This window comes from Argiope bruennichi, chromosome 7, assembly GCF_947563725.1.
Source record: "Argiope bruennichi chromosome 7, qqArgBrue1.1, whole genome shotgun sequence".
Taxonomy (NCBI): Eukaryota; Metazoa; Arthropoda; class Arachnida; order Araneae; family Araneidae; genus Argiope; species Argiope bruennichi.
Window position 1 is genome coordinate 133,030,540 of NC_079157.1, and position 18,529 is coordinate 133,049,068.

An 18,529-nucleotide genomic window follows, 5' to 3' on the forward strand; every position below is an offset into this window, starting at 1 on the left:
TTTTGGGTTGTAGTCCGGGCTTTGCGACAGTTGAAGGCCTCTTACCCGTACATGAAGTACGTTTTCTATACACACTTTCATATAAAATCCGTTTCGTCTTCAGTAATAAGCCTCTTTAAAACGCGATGAGAGAGCAACTTTTCGGACACCCTAATATATCCTGTCATTGAAAATGTTGCTATCACAACCACGCTTCTTTTGTTTTACCCTTCCCCTGCCCCCAAGAACCCATTTACTTATCCAGCGCCCGTTTCTCATCCCAGTATTTTGCCCCATACCACCCTCCGGCAGAAATGAGAAATTGTGGTGAACATTGTTGCGAAACATTATTCCCGAATGGCGGGGGAAGCAATTTCCTTTCTTCTTTGTATCTGAACAGGTCATTTGCGCCCCTGCATTACTGTAAAAGAAGAAAAAAAAATGTTTATTGTAGCTTGTTCTACCATTGCTTTTGTTTGCGAGTTCCAATTCATTCCGTATGTGGTATAAAAATGGCGCAGAATTAAAATTCAAGTCCGTTTGGGCTGCTACACAGCATCTGATAAATTTAATTAACCCTATTTTATTTTCATTTGAGATTAAAACTGGAAATTATCAGGAAGAAATTATTCACCAGAAGTCAAAAGTAATGTTCTATTTTTGGAAATTTTTAATTCGATTCATACTTGAAATCGTCATAAAAACATTACGAGTCTCAAGCTGGCCGTTTTCGTTTTGCGAATGCTGTCCGTTCCGCGCTGGAGAGCACGCATTCTGATGAGTGCTGTAACGGAGACCTCGCAATATATGAGGAAATTGCGCGTGTCTTCTAAGGACACAAGTAATTGCAAGTTTATTTCTCAAAGTAAAGTAATAAAATCGTCTTTTTCGTCCACTATAAACGCGCCAAGATGATAATTTATACTGAATAAGTAATGATGACACAATAAAAGACTGAAAACATTTTGGCTTGGAAACGATTTTTTTTTCCCTAAAAATATTATAAATAACTCTTTTTAAAACTAAAATAAAAAGCTGAAATTCATTTGTAGAAATGGATATGTGTAAGGGCAAAATAATTTTTAAAGCTTGAGATTTTAATACTTCAGAAAAATCGTTATGGCTTTTGATGATGCACCTTCAAAATATTTACGTTATGCAGTTTTTTACTGCATGAAAATTTTTTGAAAAATGTATAGTTAAGCGCCCGTTGATATTTTTAGGTGTGATAAATAGATTTAAATAATGGGCAAATTAATTATTCTGAGTCGATCTGAGTAGTAAGTATTAAAATATTGAATTTTTTGCTTTTAATTTAACTGTTTTGCCCGAGTTTTATACGTGCATCCATTTATCAAATTTTGACAGCTGTAAGCAAAAATAAACCATTCATAACGATTATAATTCAATATTAAAATTACTTTATACATACATAAGTCGAGTATTGAATGGATTCCCATTTGAATCAAAATAAGAAAATATTCTCAAAATAGAAGGTGTCATTTTATTACATAGTAAAGAAAATAAAACAGTTAAGTGGTTAAAACTATTATTAAATAAAACTTAACATGTTTGAGCAGGTGAGTGTTAAATAATAATTAGTCTTCTAATTAAAAATAAATCTAAGTAAAATAAACAGTGAAAGGTTAATTCAAAAGAGAAAATGTTTAGAAACTTACAGCTATTTAATTACTTAAAAAAACTTAAAACTTCTAGACACTTTTCACATTATATATAACACTGATCATCCTTATATAACACTGATCATGCCGGCGTCCTGGCCTAGGGGTAGCGCGTCTTCCCCATTATCTGGGCGTCCCGGGTTCGAGTCCTAGTTCGGGCATGGTTGTTCTTTACCCTGTGTTCTATCTGTGATGTGTGTGAAAGAGCCCGTCATTAAAAAGGGGTTGTGCAAACGTGTGTGAGTTTAATCTTCCAATGAGCTAGAAGTCAGACTTCTGCTCTCCGGGTACTCAAAGGCCTTTACCCTCAGAAGCTACTGCACATACACGGCTTAAAATCGCCGACTTCATCAGGGGGCTTGTCTAAGTGCCATAATTAACAAAAACATACTGATCTTTGACCGTTTTAATGTGAAAAGGGGTGCTTCTATACTTTTTATTAATATTTATTATCATTTACTATGTTTTAATTTTCAGTATTTTCAATCAGGCTTTCGAAATCATTATCCGGTTTTAAATAGATCAAAGGGTCTGAAGATTTTACGAACATTAATTAAGGCTGCAATTCAAAAAGAAAGATTTAATATATGTACAAAATTCATGATTTCATTAATTTATGAATTTATTAAAAGTATTTTACTTTTGAGGTAAATAAAAGCCGCTCCAATTTTTGTAGTAGTCAATAAATAAATTTAATACATAAAAATAAATTTCTCAAATAAATAACATAACAAACCGCTTTTTCACCGCGTGGCAAATAATTCAAAAACCTGTTCGAACCGTTGGTTAAAAAAAAGGTGTCGAATGGAGATTTTTAGATAGATGTGAGCGGATGATCCGTGCAGTGATCCACTGTATAGCACGTACTGTCGTCGTAAATTACGATTGCGTCTTTAAAATTGTTGGTGAAGCAACAATTTGAAGTTCACTGTTATAAAGAGTTGGGAAGTAACAACTTAAGAACAGTTTTGAAAAAAGAATCACTTCCATCAAAAATGCAATAATTCAAAAAAAAATTTAATTAAAATAATACATATGTATTATATCTTTTGTTAATGTTATTTAATTATCTTCGAGATAACAAATTTAAAATGGAATGACTGTTTTTTACATTAAAATGTCTGCATAAAATGTATTGAAAAAAGATCCAGAATTCTATTCCACATTTTTAGTAAATATTCGAAATTGAAATTGGGAGATTTCATTATTTGAAAATATTGCGAACCAAAGGGAGTGGTCTTCTCAAAACTTTCTTACATACTTTACTATAAATATTTTGCAACTTCTCCTCGCATACATTTGTGGACATTGGTTATGGCCGCGAATACTTTGCATGGAATTGATGAAAGATAGCTACGAAATATAGATCTCTGGTGTGAAACCGTGTTTTTATTGAATCTATCCTATGTATTTTGGTAACCTTTTTGCCAATCGATTGACAGACGGAACAACAATTGGAGTCGCAAGCCAATATGCTGAATTTCATTAAGTCATTGCGATAATGATTTTTTGAGTTTATGTACAAAAACTGCGATAATAAAAGGTGACAGACAGTGGTTTGAGAGATTTGGTTCGAAATTTGATAAATATCTATATTTCAGATGTTAAAACCTGTGTACTAAATTGTGCCTACCTAGCTCTTTGAGTTTTGTAATTATCGAGCTCTTTCAAGTAGTTAGTCAGACTTTCTGAAATTGGATTTCGTTCAGAATTTGATAGAAATCCAAAAATGTGGTCTTTCCTTCTATCAAATTTCATTTTTCTACCTCACGGAGTTTTTGAGATCGTGCTCACAGACTGAAAGTAGATCGCAAAAATGTGTTTTTCGGACTCTCTTCGATTTGACACTCGCCCAACTCTTTTCTTTTATCGAAAGATCGTTCACTGGTGTGATTATTCTTATGGTTTCGGATCTGCTTTGATATTTACAGCCATTCATTACTTTTGTTAATAGTTATTTATCAAAAAACGATGCATCGGTAACTTTCTTAAATACAAGGTGGTTATAATTAAAGTAACCCTATTCAGACTCCTCTAAAATTGCCTTTCAAATTTTGATGAAACTTGGTATATACGTTATATGGACCATAGAGCAAAAAGTTATGCGAAAAAAAAAAACCCTCACAATTTTCCTACCAGAAAAATTGCGGCTCCTGAAAAAGGACAAAAAAATCTGTCGGAATCATTAAAATTTATTCCGTTATAGAATGTGCTCAACGTGTGCTTCAATGGCATTCATGACGTGTTGAAATCCTAGCGAGTTCAATGGCAGCGCGAAGTCGAAACTCTCGAGGGAATTTCATGAAGTCAGTGGCCTGCAAACATTACCGTTTCTGTAAAGTAGGAATGACCTGTCGAAGAAGTTCATTGTACCGTGATTCATGACAGAGCCCGTTTTAAGACCTTGAGGAATGAGAGTTTCAAATAAAAACGGCCGAAGGATAAAATCGGCTGTAAATCCACACCATGCAGTCACATAATCAGAATGGAGTGGTTGTTGGTGTAGAAACATTAGGGGGTGAAGCACCACATGTGCTGCAATTTTGATTATTCATAGCTTCATCTAAAGAAAAGTGCGCCTCATCTAACCATAGAATTTGCCGAGTCCACGCATCATCGACTTCCATTTTCGTCAAAAATCGGTAGGCAAATTCATAGCGTTTTTGGAGGTCTTGAGTTTGCAGCATTTGCACCATATGGATCTTATATATATACCATTTTAAAATGGATCGCATAATTTTTCGCACTATTGACCACGGAATTGCCAACTCACATGACATCGATGGAGCACTTGCTGAAGAATAGTTGGAACTGGAGGCGCTTTGAACCACAGCAGTAGCGACTTCTTCGACAGTTTCATTCGCAACCAAGTTTCCTCCCTCTTCCCTGCAGCACACCTGAGTCACCAGACTCAAATTTCATATTCATCTTCTTCAAACCATTCTTCGACATATGCCCTTTGCGCAATTCCTTTAAACGATGATATTCACGCAATGCAGCTAAGGTTTGCTACACAACATAAATATTGCTGCAGCTAAGCTATTGCTGCCTTTTTGATAAAACAGTTTTTACCAATAAAGCTCCATCTTTCTTCTATAAGGGCATGATTAACAATGACAAAGGCACGCAGAATGATTTTCGAGCTCTGACTGCATGTATCTTTATTAGTTTGGCTAATATGCATAGGAAATTTTCAAAAGGTGACATCTGGTGGTCCAAATTTGAACTATTATTTCCTTGCAGAAATCTTTTTCCCATGGTCCATATAATGTATATATCGTTTCATTAAAATCCGATAGACAGAACAGGGTTCTAGAGGGGTCTGAATAGGGTCTCTTCAATTATTATCGTCCTGTACTATTCAAATGATCGCAATAAAGAATTTTAAAATGCTCCGAAGTTAAATTGTATTCATTTAAAGCTTTCTGGGAAATATTTTTAAGCGCTGTTGGTTTCTGAGTTGATCAGTCACATTGTGAGTGCGGTAATCAACGGGGTGGCAGATATAAAACAAATAGCATTCGTCTTGTTCAATTTAACGAGGCATGAATAATTTTTCAATCTTCAATCATTTTGATGAATCCACTTTTAATGAAATCGATTTCCACGCCATTTCTCCTTCATGATTAAGTTAACTTTTCATCCTCTGTATAAAGTATCTGTCGCCTGTTGAAATCCATTTGTACTTATCCGAGTAATAGCATATATGTACACTTCCTGAAAGGTGTAAAAAATTATGCAAAGTAAATGATACGTTTATCGAGATACAATGACATCTTATGGATTGAATCTACCCCACTGAAACGCCTAGAATGACATAAACACTATCTGGAGAAGGTGCAGACAACAGCCTAGATTATCACAGAATAATAATGAAGAAACATCTCTGTCCTTTAAAAAAGCATTTGTACCTGATGTTGCCAGACAATTTATAAAAAAATATAACTAACGTCGTATTTGCTTTACATAAAAATCTAATTGTTTAAATGATTATAAATTCATAACATCGGCAAACATCTATTGGGAAAACTTATTGAAAATTATGAACAAGAAATTGAAATTAAAAAGAAATGGAAATGCCTGACTAAAAAGTTGCTGTAAAAACCTTTGGAAGTAATCATCCCGAAACTTTTCTCGTATATTCAACAATAATGGTGTTATCCTCTTCTCACCGCATAAAATCTTGAATTTGGATAAGGCCACGAATGCCTGGCATGGTAGTGGTGAACAAAATATGGATATTTGCTGCGAAGAAAGCATTCTCCTGAATCTATCGTGCGATCCCTGGCGATTTTTCCGACGATTAATCTCGGATATGCAGCTTATAGCACCCGAAAAATCGAATTTTTGTTTTAGGCACGTTGAAACAAAAGTTTGATCCAGAATTACAATCGCAAACCAAATTTCTTATATGTATGCCCCCAAATGTTTAGTGCCCCTAACAATTTTTTTTTTTGGGGGGTGGGGTAGTAGCAAGAACTCAAAATAATTTTTCTGTCATTTCAAAATTATTTAATTTTGTACTTCCATTGACTTTATTTACTAAGGCCGCTTACTTAAACTTATTCAAATAACAATTGAGTCTCGTTTAAATTTTTGAATATAAACCTTTCTAATAAATTATTTTTGTAAGTTTTTAATTGCATTCCTTCATATATCTGAAAAAGATGCTATTTATGATTTTAAAAATTCTAATTTTGTCATCAGATAATATCAAGATTCTGTTAAAATATCTTGTCCTTTTTTATATTATCTGACATAAAATTACTTTTAGGCTTTCATTTTGAGGAGTTTATTTTCTATAACCAACTTTCTTTAAAGTGATCCGTTATTTGTTTATTATTTAACTTTGATAAAATTTGTTATTTAAAACTGTTTAATTAGAGGTTAATTGAAAATCAATAATGCATTACCAGAATTCGGAAATTCGAGGGAGAAAAAGAGAGCTTTGCTTAAAGGCAGAGAGAGAGAATCCGTCCGTCCCAGCTCATTCAGCTGGGACTTTCTATGTTGTTTCGAAACAGGAATAGCTTGATATTAATTTCTATGTATTCATAATGACCGTCTAATGGCTGCATTTTTCCTCAATATAACTGAATGAAAGTGATAAAATGGAAGATTAATTCTAAATGTAGTACTGCATAAAATTAATCACGACCGTTGATAAGATTAAATTTCCCTTTTTCAACTTTTGCGCACAATAGCAGTTGCAAAGTCTGTGTAATCGCTGAACTCGTGTCACGAATTTAAAAAAAAAATCGTCTTTGATTAGTTGCAATCAAGTATTGCGATATCAACTGCCAAAGCGTTATAGTTTAGAAAGTAGAGTTTAGATTTCCTATCGCTGTTGCCTTTCTACATTGCTTGCTGCCATACTGACCTCCTCCTGTCTTTGACATTCAGTGGAGCAAATTTCTGCCGATTTTTACTCTTCTTCATTTCAAAATCTGTATTCTAACCCAATCTTAAAATTGTTATATAGACGCTATATTTGTGAGCTAGAGACGCATCAAAGAAAATCCAAATATATATTATTTAGAAAAGGCGTTTTCATAATTAGTCGTCAATTTCGATTAGATTTCTTTACATTCAATTGAACCCTTTCTAGGACAATGGGAAATATTCTTACCACCAAATTCGTCAATTTTTGAATGAAATTAATAGGATGGCAGAAGTTCTCACAAACTTTTCAATTTGACAAAATCCTAGGTGCTTCAGGTTCTTCTCTCATACAAAATATGTCTTGATTTCTTACTTGGTTATTAATTAATCTAATTACTTAATTGATTAATCTAATAAATTAAATGAATTACTTTTCTTAAATCAATCCCAATCCTAAAAATATTTTAATATGCCATGAGTAGGAAAAATGGCCTTTTAAAGGGTTAAACTAACTGTTGTTGGTGTAAATTGATATAATAATAACATCAAAACCTAATTCTTCTATCAGATAGTAATTTAAATAAAATATCTATAGAAGTCATTTTAGTCGCATACGTAATATAAAAATCTCTTTAAAAAATGATTGCTTCATTCAAGTTGATCAAATATAGAGATATTTTCTTTCTTTTTCTATCAAAATGTGAGCTTTCCATGTTTCATTAAAATATCAGCAATTCGAGATGGAAAAATTTTAAACATATATTGAATGTCCCTTTTATGTAAAGCATTTAAAAGAAACCGTACTTATTACGTAAATTATTTCCGTAACGTGATACAAAAATTTTAATGGTTCTTTAAGAAAAAAAAAAGTAAGTCTTCGTAGATTACCGTAAAAGTCGAATTGATTGCAGTTATGAAACTCAAAGCGACAATCAGCAGAAGATTCTTGAAGATGAAATATTTTTTTCGATCTCTCCTCTCTCTAATTTTGTTTCAAAATAATGCTGTGTTTACTGCGTCTTTTTTTTTTTTACCAGTAAAAGAGAAAAGTAATTTTTTTCTTTATTTGTTTTTAAATATTGTTTTTCTTTGTAAAAAAATCTTTTTCTAGTGATAAAATACGAAACAAAAAAAAAATTAATGAAATGAAATCTGTTATTTTGGAAAAAAACAAGCTATGGAATGGAAATTGGAAGTTTTTTTTTGTTAAAGGAAGAATTCTAGCCAAATAAATTTATGAGGAACAAAAGAGGTACTAAATAAAATGAATACTAAAATAAAAGGAAAAGAAAAATACAATTCTACCGAAGGTATTTTTTCCTTAAACAAATTTTAAAAAATTTTCTGTTTGTCTAAAGGATTCAAAGTTGAAGGGATCTTGCACAAATAAATTATTTTTGCCCTAAACATATTTATTATTTTTCCACAACTGCTATCGAACGAGTTTAAGTTCATAAAAAAAAGAGACGCGCTTCAATGTTTGAAAATGGGAAGGTTTAAATTATTTAAAATGGTTGTATGTATTATTTCAAAAACAATATGTGAAAGAAAGAGAAAAATTTACGTAAGTAAATAGGAAAAGAAAGGTAAGAGAAGAAAACTTTGCAATCTCGGATTGTTTTGCTATACTTCGAGCTGTAGACATACATGGGAAGTTTGAGTTTGAGCCAAGTTTGGCCTTATTGCTCCAAGTTTGGCCATATTGCTGAAGTTTGAGTTTGGCCATATTGCTGAAGTTTGAGTTTGACCATATTGCTGAAGTTTGAGTTTGGCCATATTGCTATGGCGAAATGCATGGGGAAATGTGCTCTAAAAAATGTTGAATTGTTGGAATATCCAGCATGATGCGTCAGTTTAAATAGCTTAGATCGTGTTGCTTTTTATACAAAGATATGTATTGCGACGGATAAATTCTTTTTTCACATTTAGTCTCATGTTCATACTAAATGTTAAAAAATATATATATATTCTCCGTAAGTCACAAAAGAAATTTTTTTCTTCATCTGTAAACTTTATAAAATTGAGATGGTTGCTTTGTTTTTCGTGCAGTGATGTGTGCGCTTGTTTAACTAACAAATCAAATCACAAAATTCGGATTAAAGATAAAATGTGACAAATTTTTCTAAGATGAAACAAAAACTGAAGATTTATATAATAAACATTTTTAGATTTGTTCCTTCTATTATTTCAAATTGCAATTAGTTTCTCTCAACAGAATAAATAAACCAAATAAAGCATCAATTATTTGGTTTTCTTCAGCAAATATTTGGAATTTTCTTCAATATTGGCTCAATAATATTAACACCGATCTTTAATAAAATCTTTTTTCTTTTGAAATACTCAGATTATAAGTACTATTGTTATTCCATTCCGGTGCCTTAGCAGTGGTACAGAGTGTTGGACTGTATACTTTTCTTCAAATTGACCATCACGTCGTCTAGACAACCGAGAGACAACTCTCTGACATTGTTCATTTGTGAGTTTTTCCAATCATCCTATTCGTATCCACTATTTCGTATCATCACGCGCATAAATTTTTAATGCAATTCATGTACTTTTTTGTCGATCATCTTCGAACTGACGCAAATACAATAGATTAGAAATTGAAACGACAATATATATATATATATATATATATATATATATATATATATATATATATATATATATATATATATATATACAGGGTGTCCCAAAAGAATGTATACACATTTTAGCAGCTGATAACTAAGTTATTTCTTCTTTCTTTACTGACTGAACCCATTGAACCGAGTGATGGCAGACAGACTTGAATTTGAAGAAAGGAAATTTATTCTAAAATGCTACTGGAAGTATGAAAATGCTGTAGAAGTCCAAAGACAATTTAAGAGGGAGTTTAACAAAGAACCACCTACACGAGTCACCATCACTCGAATTAGAGATAAGTTTGAGGCTGATGGAACTGTTCAGGACGTCCATAAACCTGCAACAGTTGTTCAATTGAGGGCAACCATTGAACATGAATGTATGAATATCCCAAGGGAATTGTTCCATCATGTGTGTTATTCCATCGCTTCGTGTTGTCAGCAGTGTCTGGAGCAGAACGGACATCAGTTTGAGAACATGCGATAACAAGACAATAGAATGATATTTATAGAATCTTTTACATGTTGAAAATTATTCGAATTATAATAAACCCCAAATTTACAATTATTTAAAGTGTGTATACATTTTTTTGGGACACCCTGTATATCAATTCTGAGAATTGCCGGCGTCCTGGCCTAGGGATAGCTCGTCTTCCCTGTCATCTGGTCTTCCCAGATTCGAGTCCTGGTGTGGGCATTGTTGTTCCTTACCCTGTGTTATATCTATGAGGTGTGTGAAAGAGCCCCACCCCTCCTCCCCCTATAAAAAGAGGTTGTGCAAGCGAGTGTCCAAGTGGTCATCTTCATATGAGCTAGAAGTCAGACTTCTGCCCTCGGGTACTCAGGGGCCTTTACCCTTAGAAGCTACTTCACCCCTCTTTCCGTTGTAACGCGGACGTGACATCATCATCATCAGCTCTGAGAACTGGTATGAATTTGATTCATATTTGAATATTTAAAAATCTAAATAAAAACCAATGCTTTGATCACTTGAGGAAAATAAATTGGAAAATATATTTGCGGTAATTAATTATTTAATATTTTTGACAAGATAATACCAACTGTTAAAACTGTAGACAAAGTGAATAAAGTGGTTTATGGATATCTCATATAATAGTACTATTTTAGCTACTATCTAAATTTTATAATACCACAAAAACTCTCATTCTTTTTCTTCCTTTCGGTTATATAAATACTCCTTTTCTTCAGACTTCCTTATACAGCCGCTTTAATCAAAATCTTCTCAATGCCGTTTACCTAATGTTTGAATATATAGTTATTATTTTAAAAATCTAAAAACTATTCAAAACTAAATTTATAAAAAGTTTAAACTTGACGAAATGCCGTCTTATATCCAGTGAATATTAAGAATACCATTATCGCAATATGCTAAAGTACAGGCGATCTTTGTTGTGCACCAAATTATTCACCAGATGGTGCTAATGGATTCAGAATCCCGTGAGAAGTAGCGAGATAAACCAGAGGACTTAACTAATAGCATCGCCATTGATTTACTGTCATGATCTTTACGGCTGATAGAAGCAAAATAGCTATATGTAATCATTAAAAAAATAATCCATCAGAACTATTTAAAAACAATCCATATAATTAATACTGCATTGTATTAAGAGGCGATTTTTGTTGTTACGTTCATAGCCTTTTTCCCCATTTGGTAAAAAATTGCAAAGAAGCAATGCATCGGAAATAAGCAAGGTGGAATATTTTAATGGTTGTGAATAATATTTAGATTTGAAAAATATATTACATTAATAAATTGTGGGTGTTTTTTTCCAATATTTAGATACACCAACTATTTAGATATTTATCCAGTTAATTGTATTTGTTCATTCACTGTTCTTTATGCAATTATAGGATCATTATTTTATGACAACTAAAAATTTACTATGAAGATATTAAACAACTGATTTGATATTTTAAAACATGTTTGTAACGCAAATATGAAGCTAGAAGTTGTCTAACTTCATTAAGTTTACAACAATGCACTTGGCAACGGTCCATTTAATATTTATACACTTAACTTGATGGTGCCTGAGAAACAAATTATTTCATAGATACACAATAGAAGCGTCTACTAAAATGAAATCTTGAAACTTTGCCCCTTTAGATGATGCCCTGCAAGATGCCAAAAATTGACTGAAAGAAATATAACGTTTTGGGGTTAACTAAATAAAAAGAAACTGAAAAAAGTTGAACCCTCGATGAGACCTTTCAGACATTGTGTTTTAAGCCATTAGCAGCCAATTATGCTAAATCGTCTTAAAACTGGACACCCTAAATGAACACGCAATTTATTATTAAAATAGGTGTGTGTGTGTTGTCTAAATGCCCGATTGCTGGATTTAGCATTGCCAAATTTGGTACAAATATATTACTGAGAGCGGAAATGTTCACCTCGGCGCGAATTTCCTTAAATTTTTAATTAAAAATTAAGCGAATTTTGGAGTTTTTCTACGATGATTTCCAAAAATATTATCACACAAAAATAAATTTGATACTGTTTCGAAATTTTTAAATTTGTTTTTTTAATGATACCAGTTTAATAATCATGTGAATGTTTCTTAAATTTTGGCAATTTAAAAACATATTTTTTGCTTAATTTCCAATAATGGATTACTTTGTTACGGTTTGTCTGAAGTTCAAACCTTTTTCATTGTTTCATCAACTGTCTGATTACCGGATTTTCTTCAATTGTTTTAAGATGAAAAACAAAGATTTTGTTTAATATATGTGTAGTATACGGATAAAAACAAAATTGAAAGCACAATGTGAAATTTAAAAGATAGATTTAGATCGGACATTTACGTTTTTATTAATTCTATGATGCGTGGGATTGATCTTTTTTATAAAGGTTCGTGCACACAGTCAGCGGAGCCTGTGTAATATAATTAAAATAACACGACTTAACTGTCTGATAATTTGCCGGAATGATAAACATGAAGTTGTGTTTATACAATTTAAATAAAATTAAATGTAACTAATATTTCTGGCAAACCAGTAGACCGTCAAAGGCAACTAGATCTCTCTTATCAGTAAGAAAACGGCTTAGTAACATCACGTGACCTTGCACGAACAAGGACGATTTAAAAATCCACTAAAAATGCAATTTTACACCCTAAAATATTTATACTTTAAAGTTTTTGAAAAGATAAGTATTTGTATTTGAAATTAACATATAAAACACTTTTTTGCAATGAAGATTTCATAAGTTGCAAGATGAAGGTGACAGTCAAGCAAAAATTCTAAAGTTTGACATATATCTTTATTATAATACTTATATAAATACTTTAAGAAATACTTAATAAAAGAATTAATAAAGAATTTTAAAAATTAATAAAAATTATAAATAGCAGAAATAGCACGGAATGCTAGTATTAAGACATAGGTAGGAAATTATTAAGACATAGGTAGGAAATTATTAAGACATAGTTTCACAATTATTTTTTTTTACCAGTCATTAAGCCGACTAGTTTGTAGTCAAAGGCGTCTAGTATCTACTAAAATCGAAACCTTCACCTACGTATATACGTCGCCATTGTCTTTTATTATCAATTGAACATATTCTTTTAGTATTTTATTTAAATTAAACCTATTCTTTATTATTATTTTTATATTAAATTTATTCTTTTATTCAAGTAATTATCATTTTGCAATATTGCTTTCCTGAGCAGTAAGTCTTCTGGTAAAATAGATAGTTTACCAGGTCTAGTAATAACAGCTGAACGAACACCGAATGAATGGTCCTCAGCTTTGGTGAAACGACGATTATTTAAAATTCTGTTGATGATATGTTAAAATTTCTTGGCAAAATTCCGGAATTTTCCGGAGCGAATTATTGTTAAAATGATCAATATGCTGAATTTAACTATTTTTTCTCCAGAATTGGTCCAATGCCAGTATTTTCTTGTTGCGGTTTCAGATTTAACCTGGAGACCAGAGTTCTACAACTACCGTCGATAGATCTTTCACATATACCTTCCATTCCGAGACTTTTTAGTAAGTTTACAATTTCAATATAGAAAGTGCATCTTTTTCTTGAGAGGTTTCTTTCGCAAAGCTACTTTCAGTGACTGGGCAGCAGCGAAACATTCAATTAGAATTGAAAAGGACTTTTTCGTATCATCAAAAAAATTGTAATGTGTTATCTACAGAGTTCCAAATGGTCACCAAGGCCATGAATCATTCACTTGTCATAACTTCTGTAAATATTACTATATTTGTAAGACTAGCTTCTTCACCAGGACACTTACTGAGAAAGAAAGTTATTATTATAGTTTTATTTTTATTGAATCAATTCAACATATTTTGATATAATGGCCGCGTTTCAACTATGTAAATGAAACAGATTTTGTAGAACTTAAGATTAAAAGATACTAGGAGATATCCTTCATAAAAATTTATTTTTGCATGATATTGGAATTGATTATCTTGTTTGAATTTCTATTTCCAATTTTGTGTGGGGGGGGGGTAATTTTTCTTTTAGCTTTTTTTAATCTTATTAAATACTTGAATAATCTCTTACAAATCATGTGTTCGATGCAGAATAGCTAAAAATGGCTTTTTAGCCATACAAATAAACCAAAACAAATGAAAGTCAACTAAACAAGTACATAAATACAAAGCCGTTATCGACTTGACTAAATTAATATTCCATATAATTCGATGGTATTTCAGTATCAGACTACGACGAAAACAAATAATTATCGAAATGGCTAAAACATATCCAGCAGCTGCACAATCCAAGCTTTTGCCGTTCTTGCCATTGATTCCTTTAGTGCAGCTATTTCTTTGGTCGTATGTATCACAGCCACCTTTTGATAATTTTAATACTAGGACTGCTCCGATTTTTGATTTATCAAAAAAATCGACTTTTTTCATGCCAGTTTTCGAAACATAATCTATCGAAATCGTGATCATGAATAATAGTTCTCGATGAATCGCGATGCAATAAATCGACATTCACAATTAATTTGAGTTTTCGATTTCGTTTTGATTATCGATTAGTGTTTATTTTTGTTGCACTTCATTCTTATTGTCCTTCATAAAGAATTTTTGTTAATATTTATATAAATATTGTCATATTCTAATATAAATATAGAAGCATTTGTTTTTGTTTTTTTATTTTGGAATAAACTGTTTTCTGTTCCCTAACTGAATGATACCATTATGGAAAAATAATTGCGCTTATCAGAATTTTGTCGACTGTCCTTTGTTTAATCGCTAAATATTCATCTTCAGAAATAAAAGCAAAGAGAATTCATTCAGATGAAATTCACAATTTTATTCGCAGCTCAAATTTTCACAAGCGTACTCATATAAAAAAAGAAAATCCGTTTTCGCCTATCGGCTCATGATAAATCGCGATACAGTAAGTCAATATTCACAACTAATTTGCTGTTTTCAGTTTCGTTTTGGTTACCTTTAGGGTTTATTTTTGTTGCTCTTCGTTCTCTTTCATTTTCATACAGAATTTTTGTTAATATTTTTATAAATATTGTCGTATTCTAATATATATAAAAATACTTGTTTTAAACGCAAGGTTATAAAGTGTAATATGAAGATATTGCTTTGGCTTTCCTTTATTAATGGAGTTTAACAAAATTATTTTATAACTATTTTTATTCAAAAGAAAAATGTTTTTATTATATAAATTGAAACTTCCTTTTATTTGGAGTCGTTCTGATCAGTCAGTATGTTAAGAGATGCTATTTATAACTTATAATAGCTATAAATAGATAATGATATCCCGATATATCGAAAAATATCGATATGTATTGGACGATATATCACGATGATGAAGTTTCGTCATCGCCCAACCCTATTTAAAACCCAAACATACTCGAGCTTCGAAAATTATATTTTAGGCAAGGACCATATGCCAAGTTTCATCCGTTTAATTTGTTTTAATTTTGATTCATCATGTCCACATACACAAATACTGACAGATAGATATGATCCAAACGTGGAACTCATCAAAATCTGGAAGTATAGATTTTTTGCTGTTGTTTTTTAAGTGCATTTAAAAGCCCTTATGCGTGTTTATATATTAATAAAAAATGCCAAAATTGTAGAAAATTAGTTCAACTTTAGAACTACTTTTAATATAAAACACTGTCACAATAAATGCATGTTTTTCGAAATTTTTACTTTGTTTTGTAGAAAAGTGAAGGAAAAGTTAAAAAGCCAATATATAAAATAGGGCTTTTAATGTTATTGATTCTTTCGAATTTGAATTTCGGCTCGAGTCCACACATGAATCAATGTTTTTCATTCATTTGTGACATAAGCTGCATTTTGCAACCGCATTCTTGATTTTTATTATGAAGAATTATGTTGATGCGCTATCATCCAAATTTTTAATGATCTTTTTTACTTATACTAACTATTAAGCCGCGTTTTCTTTCCTTGCTTTATCTCCCTTTATTGTACAAGAAAAATTTTAAATAGTTGAAATAATTGAAACAAAAATTTAACATTTCTGTTATTGCTTATTTATTTCTGTATTTTAAATTCATTCGATGGATCTTTGGAATTTTGAACGTTTTTTTATAGTCAATAAAAAAAAGAATGTCTATCGACCCTCATATTTTTGCTTATATTTTACCACAATAAAAAAATTAAAGAAAAAAAATAGATATCTCTAAAATGAAACAAAAAAGCAGCAAAAATTGGGGATTGATCAATATAAAATGATAACTCTGCGAAAAATATTTTTCCTGTTTTTAAGGAAATGATATTACTCCGAATTCCATTGATAATAATAATAATAATAAAAATGGGCACAATTTTTTGGTGTCACATTCGTTTCCTATTAACCCTAACCATTCTTTTCGGCACGTTCTTAAAGAAAAAAAAGCAAATAAATTGAGTTATTTTTGTTTTTATCAGGCCTAGTGATGCGGTTGTCGCTCTGTCCATTCCCATTTATTATATCCGGGATACTGAAAAGGGGAGGCAGGGGCAACAACAAGCCGTGGTAAGAAGAATGAGAAGATTACCTTTCTACAGCAGTCCAATGGGATGCTGATCCCACACAGTGACGTCACACATCACGGAGGCGCATGAGCAGATCGATAAGGATCGTCTTGCCAAGGGATCCGCTGGCGGATATTTCCACGCTCCTGAATACAATATTTTAGTTTTTGGCCGACATTATAGTACCGTTTTTAACTCTGGTTGTGCTATATTAGGCAAAATCTACCTTGCTGTGGATCCTTTTTACCACCTGCGTCTACGACATCTAGAATCTTTTATTCTACGGTGAAAAAAAATTGTGATTTATTATAATTTTTGAGTCGGAAAACAGACTTGTTGAACGAGTGGATGTAGTGAGTGATTAATGCAACTGGTGATACGGAAACATATCATACATCAAAAGGTCTCGAGATGTGGCGATATTTAGTTCTTCCCCCTAAGAGTGGATGATCAGTCATCCACTCGTTTGGATGGATGAATTTATGAATTGATGGTGATGAGTGGTATGATTCGTCTCAGTGATGTATTAAATGTTTGACAAGAAAGAGAAATCGGTGGAATTTTGATATCTGAAGTCGAAAGTTTTCCAATAAATGAAATGGGCCCATTTCATATCACTGCTTTAAAAATATGACCAATCATGGACGACTATCAACGGCCTGCTTCTCTTCAATTGTTTAGTGAATATTTAATGATAAAACGGAAGACATTACTTGAGGATTTTTGTGAAGCACAGGTAACCATATGGTTTTGATGTTTTGAAAATGCAACATTTTCATTATTTAAAATTTTAATCACTTGAGTCGATCAGCAATCCGAGCAGGCCTGGTCAAATGAATCTGCTTTGTCAAAGTGATACATTAAATGAATGAATTATTCTTTATGAATTTTTGATACCAAAAGACTAACAAATTGGTTGTATTGGTAATATAATCAGTTGGTATTTTTGTTTTGAAAGTGGAACATCTAAGGATTTTTATCGTGCTTATTGAGTTAAGAACAGTAAATAGCAACAATGTTGGATCTTTTTATTCGTATGGTACTGGCAATTATTATTTTTAATGTAATGATAGCATTTGTGTGTTATTCTATTTGTGAAGTAATTGAAAACACATTATCTGGGATGATGGCCAATATTGGATTCACTTATACGCCAGATGAACTGTACATTTCTTAAGCCCATCACTTTGAAACGATGAAATAAAATTGTTTGATTTTATTTTATTTAAATATGCACCAAATTTAATTAAATCTAATCAACTTTGAATCAAAGAAATTGCATTAAAAATTTTGAGCTCAAACATATCTCTTCAAGTATCTCATAATACGTTGAATTTTCCTGAAGGATAATGAATTCATAATAATTTTTTTATTTATTTAGAATACATTATTGTACTAATAAGCTCACTTCACTTATTTTCAAGAAATTCCTCAAATTCTCATTTGGAACGTTGTTTTTCTGCATTTGTTGATGTCCTGCTCGTCGAGATAAAATATTCTCATCTTTTAGTGATACCATCACGACAATCTTAGGATAGTTTTGGGGAAAAAATGAATTCCATTATTTTCAACTAGTCATTTTCTATTTGTTTTTACACGGGTTTAAATTTATTTCGACAATCATTTACTTAAATGTTCTTATTGTCGAACACTTTTTTTCGATGCTCATAAGGAAGCTTTGATAAATCAATTAACGATGAACAATCGTATTTCAATAAATTCTGAAATTCACAAACATTTTACAGTCTGTTGTATCTCTGTAAAGATTGTTATTATATAATGATTATAATAGTTACTGATCATCTAATGATAATTTCATATTTGTAGAAGGCACTAAAAGTTAGATTTCCTGAAAATATTTAAGATATT

General features: G+C 31.5%; 2 protein-coding genes across 3 annotated transcripts in view; both read left to right on the plus strand.

Moving 5' to 3' along the window:
- LOC129975191 (uncharacterized) overlaps window positions 1-18,529 on the plus strand; it is a 300,156-nt gene that overhangs the window by 252,343 nt on the left and 29,284 nt on the right. The window lies entirely within an intron of this gene.
- LOC129975190 (high mobility group protein 20A-like) overlaps window positions 1-18,529 on the plus strand; it is an 86,449-nt gene that overhangs the window by 2,055 nt on the left and 65,865 nt on the right. The gene's annotated exons all lie outside the window — the stretch shown is intronic.